Below are 10,592 nucleotides of genomic sequence, written 5' to 3'. Positions count from 1 at the left end.
CCGCCTAAGAGTCTGTGAACTCGATCGTACGGAACCGAATTACACGGGCCGTTCGCTTGGTATTCCGCTCGTCGACTCTTCCTGATCGGATACTTTCTTCCTCCTCCCGCCTACCTTCACCTTCTTCTTCTTCTTCTTTCTTTTTCTCAGCCGCCGAGAGCTCCGCGACCTGGAACGTGCCGCGGTCCTTACGCACGTACACGCATTTTCGTAATTACGAATCAGCTCGTCCGGAAGGCGCGAGTCTCTCTTTGTGCGCGAAGTTTCTGCTTCGTAGACGTTACGCGAGAACCTCACACTTTTATGTTGTATTTGATGAATATTTTCACGTCTCTGTGCATCTTTACGTTTCTATATCTCTCTTTCAAGTCGTCGTATTTCCACATATATCATATATGATAATTTTAATATGTCGATGTGGTGTAATTATTTCGACATAACGATCTCAGCGATGTTATGTTAAAATGTACGTGGATCTCTTTGATGTCATTGTACTCGAATACGAGTACAATGTTAAAGCGTTAAATTCATAATAATTAAATTATATCCGATTTTTGAGTTATTTTTAATCATTTCTATACGCCGTCGCTGCTTCTGTTTAATATGTTGTTAAAAACTAAAATAATGGAATTAAATAATTTACTTAAGAAAATGTATGAAATTATGACAGACATTGAAATTTAATTTATTATTTACTAAATGCATACGTAAATATGAATGTTGTTTACTTTAAAAGCAACAACAGAAATGGATTGATTTACATTTTGACATATGTATTATATATATAGAAATTAAAACTAACAAAATGTTAATTAACTTGAAGAATTGGATTATTAATATTCCCTTGATATCTAACAGTAATGTTGAAATGTGCATTTACGTGTAATAACGGTGACCCGTTAATATTCATTCGTCTCACTCATTTATGATGTACTCTTTGTTTTATCTCCTGTTCTTTCTCCGCCAGTATCGCGCGGAGGCGTTTACGCAACTTTGGACGTGACTCGTCACGCATTCACGTACGCGCTGCGTAATTACTCGTCGCTATATATAAGACGTTGCAAGGAAGTTCGCTAACTTACAACACGGCGTTTCCAGCCACCCAAACAGCGGCTCGTTAAAAATACAATATGCCTTGAGTAATATGTGTAAGAATCTCAACATCGTAAAATTATAATTGATAAATGACCTACGCCTCGAACGTGTGGAAAGCTGATATTTAATCATATATAATCATTTATATGGAAAGAATTATTTTGCTGAGAGATGAAAAAATTTATCTAGATAAAAATGTGAAATCAATTTTGCCGGATCCATCAAAATAATTATGTACGATGCTCAAGTATAATGCTACAAGAAGTTTTGATGTCGAGCAATCAGCTTGATCATCCTACATAATTGTTTGAATATTATGGTCTAACAAAATTATTTTTAGATCCTTATTTAACTCAATTTTTCAATATTTTAGCAAAACCATCCTTTCCATGTAGGTACAATTGAATTATGAAGGTAAACACATTATCTATTTATATTATCATGTAAAAGGCAGAAGTTAGAATTAGTATCGAGACGGCAAGAATGAATAATTCATTATCTTAACGTGAATCGTAGAAAATCATTAGAGCGGGAATAAAATAACATTTTCATCCGTCCTATTGAAAGCCTTATCTGAATATCAATATTATCTACAAAGTACGAATATTTTACGTTAATTAGCTTCCTGTTTCGTCGTCGGCCATTTTACTTTGCGATTCCCCGGTCGTCTCTTTTAAACAATACTGCGCGAACTGTACGTGGCCTCAATGCTCCATCGGGACTATCTCGATATTGCGACGTATATACGCGAGTCGCATGTTTGTTCTTTCTCCAATTTCGAAATCACAGAGATTGCGTAGAGAAGTGATGAATTTTTGCTATAAAAAAATAATACAAATCTGCGCAATATTTTATTTTATTTCTACCACGAATATTGAATATTGGAGAAATATTTGCGTATCTCTTTAACATCACATTTAGCATGTAAAACTATACGTAAGAGCACTTTTCTTTTTATTACATAATACGATTCTACATTTGCCATTACACATACGTAGTTATATCATAAATATACGTACATATTGCTAAATTTTAAAGGAGAGCTCTCTTAACACGCTTATTATGATATAAAACGACGAAGAGATGGCTGCTTGCGCAATAGGATTCAATTTGTTTTTCAATTGAATTTACGTTACGCAAAAGCGGCGGAATGTTAAATATCGGTTAAGTCATCCGGGATATATCACGGGCCGTGAATCTTACGAAGTCCTGTCCGTCCTGCACGACACGCGTGCGTCCTGTCGCCGTTCTCACGCCACAGAAACGAGTCGCGAGCGAGTCGCGAGCGAGTCGTGACCGCCGATCCCAAGTCGTCCCAATTTGGAAAAGCGGAGCTGTCAGAATAAACGCGCTTCTCGAGGTGTACTAATGGGACGATCAGCTGAGGATCGTTTGTTTCAGCGTATTCGTTCGTTCGCCGATGGATGCCTCGGCCGCAGAATAAAAGTCGTAGCCATGCAAAAGTCGATGGTGACGGGAAAAACGATGACGGTTCCTCTCACGCGGTTAACAATGGATACAACGTGATCGGTATGTCCTCTCTCACTCTCTCTCTCTCTCTCTTTTTCTCCCTATACGAACTTGTCCGCGTAAATGTTGTCCCGCTGGGTCAACAGCTGGACGGGGACTAATCGATATCTATTCTGATCCCGAACGAAAAGACACGTGATCCAGGTATTTAGCGGCACGCGATTGCGGTCCGACAAAAAAAAAATGAAGAGAGATAAAAATGAAAAATATAATACGAAAACGAGATACAGAAAAATTGTATACCTTTCAACAAGTCATACACTGTGAAATTATATTCAATCTGAGTTATTTTTAATCATTTCTATAGGTCGCCACTACGACTACTCAGACAGTTAATTTACCTGAAACGATAGAGCTGAATAATTTAACTCATGGAATGTATTGAATTTGACTGAAATTATTTACTAAGTGTATATATATATATACTATTTAATATGGACGTTGTTTATTTTGAAATTGAGCAGTTCAACCACAAAACTGGATTAATTTACATTTTTTGACACACAAAGAAGTTAAAAATAACAAAATGTTATCTAACTTAAAAGATTACCATTACTCCTTTGATATTTAACATATTTATCTTACACAGTATATTACACGCCGAAGCGAAGGGGAGAACAATTTCACTCAGCTTCGAAACCATTGTTCTGTTAATTCTGTTCTCGTTAATTGCTAGATTCTAGGAACCTGACCAATTTCCTTGATCATTTGTTAATTCAATTACCAATTACCATTTCATCTTGAAGTTACAGCGTAATCCAATTGTCATTAATTTGTAAAAGGAATGAATACATTTCTCAGGACATAATAGATATTTTGTACCGCGCGCGCGATTATTCTTCATAAAACGATAAAGAAGCCTTTAAAGAAGACCCTGAAGAGTCTAAAAGAGAAAACCTGTCTCTTCGTTTATTAATTTATTCGTCAATTTTCCTGTCGCTCATAATCGCGCGACGTATCATCTGGCGATGCCATCAAATGAATTGAACGAATGACACGACGTTCCAGCCGGCGATGTCAGAAACAGTCTTAATTTAACGTTCGATCGTTCGCAGGCAATGACGCCTGCCACGTAACGCGAAGGGCGTTGTAAGCTAAGGGTAGAATATCAACCCCCTGCGAATTTTCATATCTATCAGTTTCAGTTGCCCGTGAACTTATTTTTGTTACAGCGTTGAACAATCCCGTGAAATTCTACAGTCATTATGAAAATATTTTCTACATAATTCATTTTACGTAATGAATATTATCGTACACATTTATAACATTTCGCGAAGCGAAACATTGTGGAAGTTGCAGTAAACACGATCATTTCAAATGCAGTAAACAAATCATTTCATGATTTACAAAACGATGAAAAATAAATAACTTTGTGCCTAGCTATCTCGGTTAGTTATCTCTAAAGTTGTTTTCCGAGATTTTACAGTTGATAGAATATAGAGAAGTCTGCTTTAGCTTGAGAGATGGCAGAGGTATAATAATAGATGATGTTACTTGTTCATCGTCAAACTTCTAGAAACTCCTAGAAACTTCTCAGCTTTACAGCTTCAACATCGGAAACTTTAGTGGACGTTCACAGAGCAACACTTAGAGAGGAAATTCGTTCGTGCCTTCTTGTTGAGAATTATTAAAAAGATTTGTCTTGCTGAGATTATAATCAATGAATTTATTACTTGCAACTGCAATTTATGAAATCACTAAATTCTATAATAATTATATTATTAATAACAATATATAAAAAAATTAAAAAGTAAAGTAAAAACAAAAATTAAAAAATTAAAGAGTAAAGTTAAAAATTAAAAAAATTTTTCTGTATTTTATCGAGCATTTTTTGTATACATATTCATTAAGTGTTACCAACGTAACAATTCCCTTTAACATTTCATCAAAAGCTTTTTAACAAATTTTCAATTAATCCACCTACAATAAATTTCAAATAATCCAAATTAAGCTTTTTAATAAAACTCGAATTAATCCACCTACAACAAATTTCAAATTAATTCTAAAAACAATTTGTTCCAACGTTGGAGTGTTCCACATACTTGGATAAAAAAAAAAAAGAAAGAATATAAATGGGACTAGAAAATGTACTCGTAAAAGTAATTCAGAGCAGATTCAGTATTATATGTAAGCGATCGTGAAGAATATTGAGTTTTTCGATAGCGTATCGAATAACACGTGCTCGTTTTTTACTTGCGACCGATATAAAAATACCTCTGACCTTATCTGCGATGATTAAAATTGATCGGTTTACGCAGGAGTGGAGCGACTACGGCAGCGCGAACCTGTTACGCAGCTTCAGTCACCCGACTTTTGACCTCTCGCATTCCCCTTCGAACATTAATGATTCTCAACTCGCACGTGCGCAGCTACCTGGCTGCCATTGACTTCGTCGTGTCCTTTCAATGTTTCTCGCCGACAGGAAAAACGACAGTAATCTCCAACATGGTTAGCATTAACTTTGCCTGCTTTTCTCTCAACATTCCTCTATAATATAAAAATGGAAGGAAAATTGATCAATTTAATTTAACTTTACGATGATCCTAATATCGTTCGTCGACAAGGACAAAAAAAGAAACTTCAATTACATAGGTACATAAAAACTTTAATGTTTAATCCGGAGATTAGATCGTAGTATTCTTACGTATTTCAACGCTGTGAGACCGAATTCAGTGTCCAAATTGATCCATCATGTCACAGTTTTTTTTATCGATGGAAAATAACTCGATATTCCCGTATTTTTAAAGTGTGTTACACACACACACACACACACACACACACACACACACACGCACGCACGCACGCACGCACACACACACATTTATGGTCTGGTTTTTAATATGCAAACTGAGGTAAAAGTGAGAAAGTAAGTTCAATATGCAAACTTCTAAAGTTAATATGCAAGCTGGTAGGTTAAAAATATTTAACATTCGAGCTGTTTTTCTGTTGATAAAAAATTATGACGTGCTCGGTGAAGCAATTTAGACACCGAATTCGGTTTTAGAGCATCGAAATATGTAAAAATATCATGATTTAATTTCTAAATAAAAAAAATTATTTTTATACCCGTGTTATTACTTCGACGTGTCTGCCATCAGTTTTATATCGATTCAAACAAAAGGAAAAGAGCAGCGTCTCGTGAGAGATTTTAATGCTGCATTCAATATCAAGTGTTAGGTTTAGTGGTACCGTAACTTACGATGATTGCTATTAATCTATTGCGCAGTGAACAAAATTTGCGGGGAAATTTATTTCATAAGTTACAGTTTCGCAAAGAATAAACGAACGCGAACAAAGTCTAACGTGATTTGATCGATTTTGCGATCCAATAATCAGCGACGAGCGAATGTTGACTGATGCGTAACGCAGCGTAACGGCATCGAAACTCCGCCCGCGGCCATTATCTTTAGTTGATACTCCGGCATGACATTCACCGTGATGCCGAAACGCGCTAGAGCGCATGAAATGCCAGCAAACGATCGTAATTTCCCTGAGCCCGGCGATGAACGAAGACGAAAGGAAGAAGAGCACGGGTGGCGATGTCTCCTGGAAAACTGAGCGCGCCACACTCACGGTCGAGCCGGCACTCGAAGCAGGGTCTCGCAATTTCACCTCTACCCTTACCCTCACTGCGACCAGGTGACGGCAACGGGAAGGCAGACGCGAGAGGGTTGACGATCCGCCGATTGAAGAGCCACTGGTTGGGAGGGGGAGCGGGCACGTTCGAGAACCCCTTCGTTGCGGGGTGGTTGGTAAGCTAGCAGGCAGACAGGCAGGCAGGCAGGCAGGCAGGCAACCCACAGTTACCTCGCACACAGGTGAGGCCGGTATCGACCTGACGCCAGAAATACCGCGCAGCATCGACCGTCGTCGTTATACCTGGTCTCGCCCTCCCCCGCCCGCACCCTCTTCCGTGCCGCTCTTCTCCGCCGTCCACCCCCCGGAGGATGCGACGGAGGGTGCCATGTAGTCGATGGTGGAGGGTTTGGGGGCTGACGCACGGCCTCACCACCGCCAATCCCTGGGTCCTGGCGGTCGCGGCTGCGCCCTGCCGCGCCTTCCGCGGCGAAACCGCCACCGTCGTCACGACGGTGAGAGAGGGCGCCGCGGCGATCCGGTGGCGGGGAGGACTCCGAGGGCAGACGTTCCAAAGCCACCCCGACGGAGAGACACGCCGAGACGCCCCTGCCATTGGGAGCCCTTCGGTCTTAGTAAGTATTCCGGCCGATTTCGTTCCCTGCTCCTGTCTGTGTTTCCTCGTGCTGTCCTTCCTTCCGCTTAGCACGTCTCCTCGCCCTTGTCTTTCTCATAAAGGGATATGCGCGTGTGTTCCCGCGGTGAAATTTCTCCCTGGGTGCTTCGATGCGCGACTCGCTGGGATCATTTGACAGGAATCGGCACGATTCAGACATGACGATTTTCCAATTTTCTCAGCTATTTTTCATTTCAATTTTCTAAATTTAGTTTATTCAGTGTTAAAATGTCATTTTCATAAAGCAATAATTTTTTTGAATTTTTAACATAATGTATTTTATGCCTTTTCTGCAGCTTCTTTACAATGCACAATATTCTTTTACGATTTATTTTTACTTTCTTCTGGCTTGCTTTACTTAAATGTCACTTGGAACAATGATTACAGTCGTGTGTGTATATATATATATATATATGTAGGGTGTATATATATATATATACATATATATAGGGTGTATCTGAAATAACGCTCACTAATTATACAGTGTTATTCCTAATAAAAAATAAAGTCAAAAAGTCTATCATTTTGCAATTTTCGCAATAATTAACAAAATATTCATTTCTAAAGATTGTCGAATAAACGAATAAAATCGATGTATAAGATAATGTTAAGATATTTTTCAATGTTCTTTGTGAAATATTTTGAAGTTGTTTTTTAAAGAACTCTTAAAGGTATCTTAAAATTGTCTTATACGTTGATTTTAGACATTTTGCTCACTAAATAACTGAAAAAAAAGTATTGCGAAAATTGTAAAATAGTAGAGGACTTTTTGACTTATAATTAATTTTTTATTAAGAATAGCACTGTATGATTAGTGGGCGTTATTTTAAATACACTCTATATATATATATTTTTTTTTCACAAATAATATCACTCCATATAATTATTTATTCTCCAATTTTATATCAATATTTTAGCCATAAATCTATCTCTATTCTTTGCAATAAAGCTGTTACCATTTGTTAAATTTTTAATGCGATATAAATTCTATTCAAAAATATAGAATAAGTAGTATTATTGGCATTTCTGTCCTGTTTTCTATTTATTATTTTGTTTTAGAGAAATATATATTTGAGTTCAACATTTTTTAATGAAATATTTCATTAATATTGCGATAATCCGACATTTTAGATCAAGATTCAGAGATTCGATTTTTCACATTTTTATTTTATTAATTATGGTTAATAATCGTTTAATAAAATAACATTTACTGTTAGAAAGTGATAAAAATTACGAAATTAGGAATTGAAATTTCATAAATCGATATACGCTGTTTTCATCAAGCCAGTTATGTCAAATTCCTCGATATAATGTTGTGTAACGCGGTCCAATCATCGTCGAAGGAAATCTCTGTGTTTTAGATTGAAATTTGCAATCACACAAGCGTCGCAGGTAATAGGGGGATTATCTGCCGCAACCCCCTTGCAAACAATGGCGCACGAAATAACACATGGCTGCCAAATAACTATATTGCGATGCGGCGAGGGGGGAGGAAAAATTACCTTGGGAAGTTACGCACGTGTGTAATGCCCGGTCTTCCTCAAATGCATGGTATGGGACACGGGACGTTATAGATAGATGCACAAACGCTAAATTTAAATCCGCCCATTGGTAACGCGTACATAAGATAATAGAAAGGTTAGTAAAAATTGTGTCGATAGTATATATACGACAGAATATGTAGAGTATGGACGCGTTGTACGATGTAATGCCTCACGCGCGATTGCGGCGGGTTAAAAATATGATGATGATGAATTTTAACTTCTCGAAGGTCGACGGACTCTGTCCCACCCCTCCATAACATATCCCTCTGCGAAACGGGCACGAATTATATCTTCGCGCGTAATTGCATTATTAATGTGTATATAGTCCCGTAATGCTTAATCTAATATTTTCTATTAGGGTAGTTTTGTTGTAGAAAAGAACTACTTGAATGCGGGTTACTAGACCAATCGGCTGCTCTCAGATTACTAATCTTCTTCTTTCCTTTTCATTTATTGTCAGTAATGTTTGACCTAAATTCAGGATAACGTTTGAATAATGTTTGACCTTAATCGAAAGTGTCACGAGCTGGATATAATGCCATTTTTGTGGCACAGAGATTCGTAATTGTACCTGTCTGTCTATTGGGATTAACGAACGAATTTTTACCATTGTCTTTTTGAGCAGTACGCGAATTTTAAACGGTTGGAAAATGTTGTCGCCGTTGCAGACTCGGTTGTAAATTCGATTGAAAAGGTGGAGGGCCCGGGGACGCGAGGAGTCAAGGAGTCGGTGAACGACTCGAAGGACGAAGACGGATCAGACGTCGCCTCGACTTTGAGCGGCCTGCTCGCCGGTCTTCCGACCTTGGCGGGCCCCCAACGCCTCGCCAACTCCCTCAGGCAGAAGTTCGCCAGCAACTCCGGTGAGTTGGTGATACGTTGTTTTTTTTTTTTTCACACGCGGCCTTCTTTCGTACATCAGGGAGGCTCGTTGCCGTAGTGGAGCCCGTCGATCGATCGCGTTGCGCCATTAACGAGAGTCACCGGCAACAACGACGATTGACAGGCGCCATTTCGCAAACGCGAGAAGAATCGAGCTATCGCGTTGTTCCGGATGGTCGCCCGAGGTTCCAGTTTAAATGTTAGACCGCGTGTTATTTCAATTATTATTTACAATCGACCGCGTATCCTGTTACTTTCTGTGAAAAAAGACGAGTCAGGATAATAATAGAATAAAAAAAATAAAAAAATAAATACAAATAAAACTGTGCGATTCTCCGCTAAACGAAATATTTATCTCTTCAAAATAATAAGTTAAATCAGGTAGATCTGATCTAGATTACTGAAATATCGGAAAAGAGCACTATTTACCAAGTACACTTGCCAATTCGCGAAAAGGTACCTCAGTTTTTTTTCTGCCTCAAATCTTGCGAGAAACACTATTATGTCACAACGCTATTGAAGTATAATTTAAATTATTATTTCCGCTATTTTCCATGCGTGCTTTTGCATTGTTATCTTGGCAGTTTAAAAGAAGAACATAAAAACTGTAGAAGAGAGATTCAAAAGAATCGGCGAATTGCGTCTCAAAGAAGAAAATGGCCACTTCAGCGCCAATTTTCGTCTGAAGCATTTTAGTTATTAACTTTTCATGACTTTAATAAATGACGATGAATAAGATGCAAGTTGAATAATCAAATTTTTAAACATCACAACGACACAACGATCTTCGACTGAAATATTTGATGTACGTGCTTTTTCTTATTCTTTAAGTTATAAAAAAACAAAATCTCGTACTATCGTTCATTCTTTATTTTACGTAACTGTTTCAACGATCAACAATTTAGCAAAAAACAATATCGCTCACAATTACTGTCGAGCTATTTCTTTCTACATTTAACACTCGTGAGATGATTAGCGACGACCCCGATGACAAACACGTCACATCGACCCTCGCCTCTTGTTTTCTCGACGCTTTTTTTCGTGCTGTTTTTATCTCCGCCGTAATGCGATACACGATATACTATAGTAGTAAGGCTCGCTCAGGTACACAGAGTCGATCTCGCGGCGCCTTATCGTGGGGGAGCCTTCATCCGGTGTCGTGTTCTCTTTCACGCGCGCAAGAAGGGGAGCGGAGCCTACGAAGAAAAGCCGAGCCAAGTGCGGGCGTGTATGCGTTTTCGCAACGTGTTTCTTTCCCGCACGCAAGACTGTAGTTGATGTCGGCGTGT

At 38.4% G+C, this 10,592-nt stretch overlaps 1 protein-coding gene across 1 annotated transcript in view; it reads left to right on the top strand.

Annotated features, from left to right (window-relative positions):
* The first annotated feature begins 9,207 nt into the window (after window positions 1–9,207).
* Window positions 9,208–10,592, top strand: part of LOC108747488 (vesicular acetylcholine transporter) — a 4,913-nt gene continuing 3,528 nt past the window's right edge. The window contains exon 1 of the mRNA XM_018484998.1: window positions 9,208–9,284. The gene's annotated coding sequence lies outside the window, so the exon portion shown is untranslated. The remainder of the gene's footprint in view (window positions 9,285–10,592) is intronic.

Source organism: Trachymyrmex septentrionalis, unplaced genomic scaffold (genome assembly GCF_001594115.1).
Source record: "Trachymyrmex septentrionalis isolate Tsep2-gDNA-1 unplaced genomic scaffold, Tsep1.0 scaffold2, whole genome shotgun sequence".
NCBI classification, from domain to species: Eukaryota; Metazoa; Arthropoda; class Insecta; order Hymenoptera; family Formicidae; genus Trachymyrmex; species Trachymyrmex septentrionalis.
The sequence above is the reverse complement of the archived record's forward strand: the minus strand, read 5'-3'. Positions and strand labels throughout refer to the sequence as shown.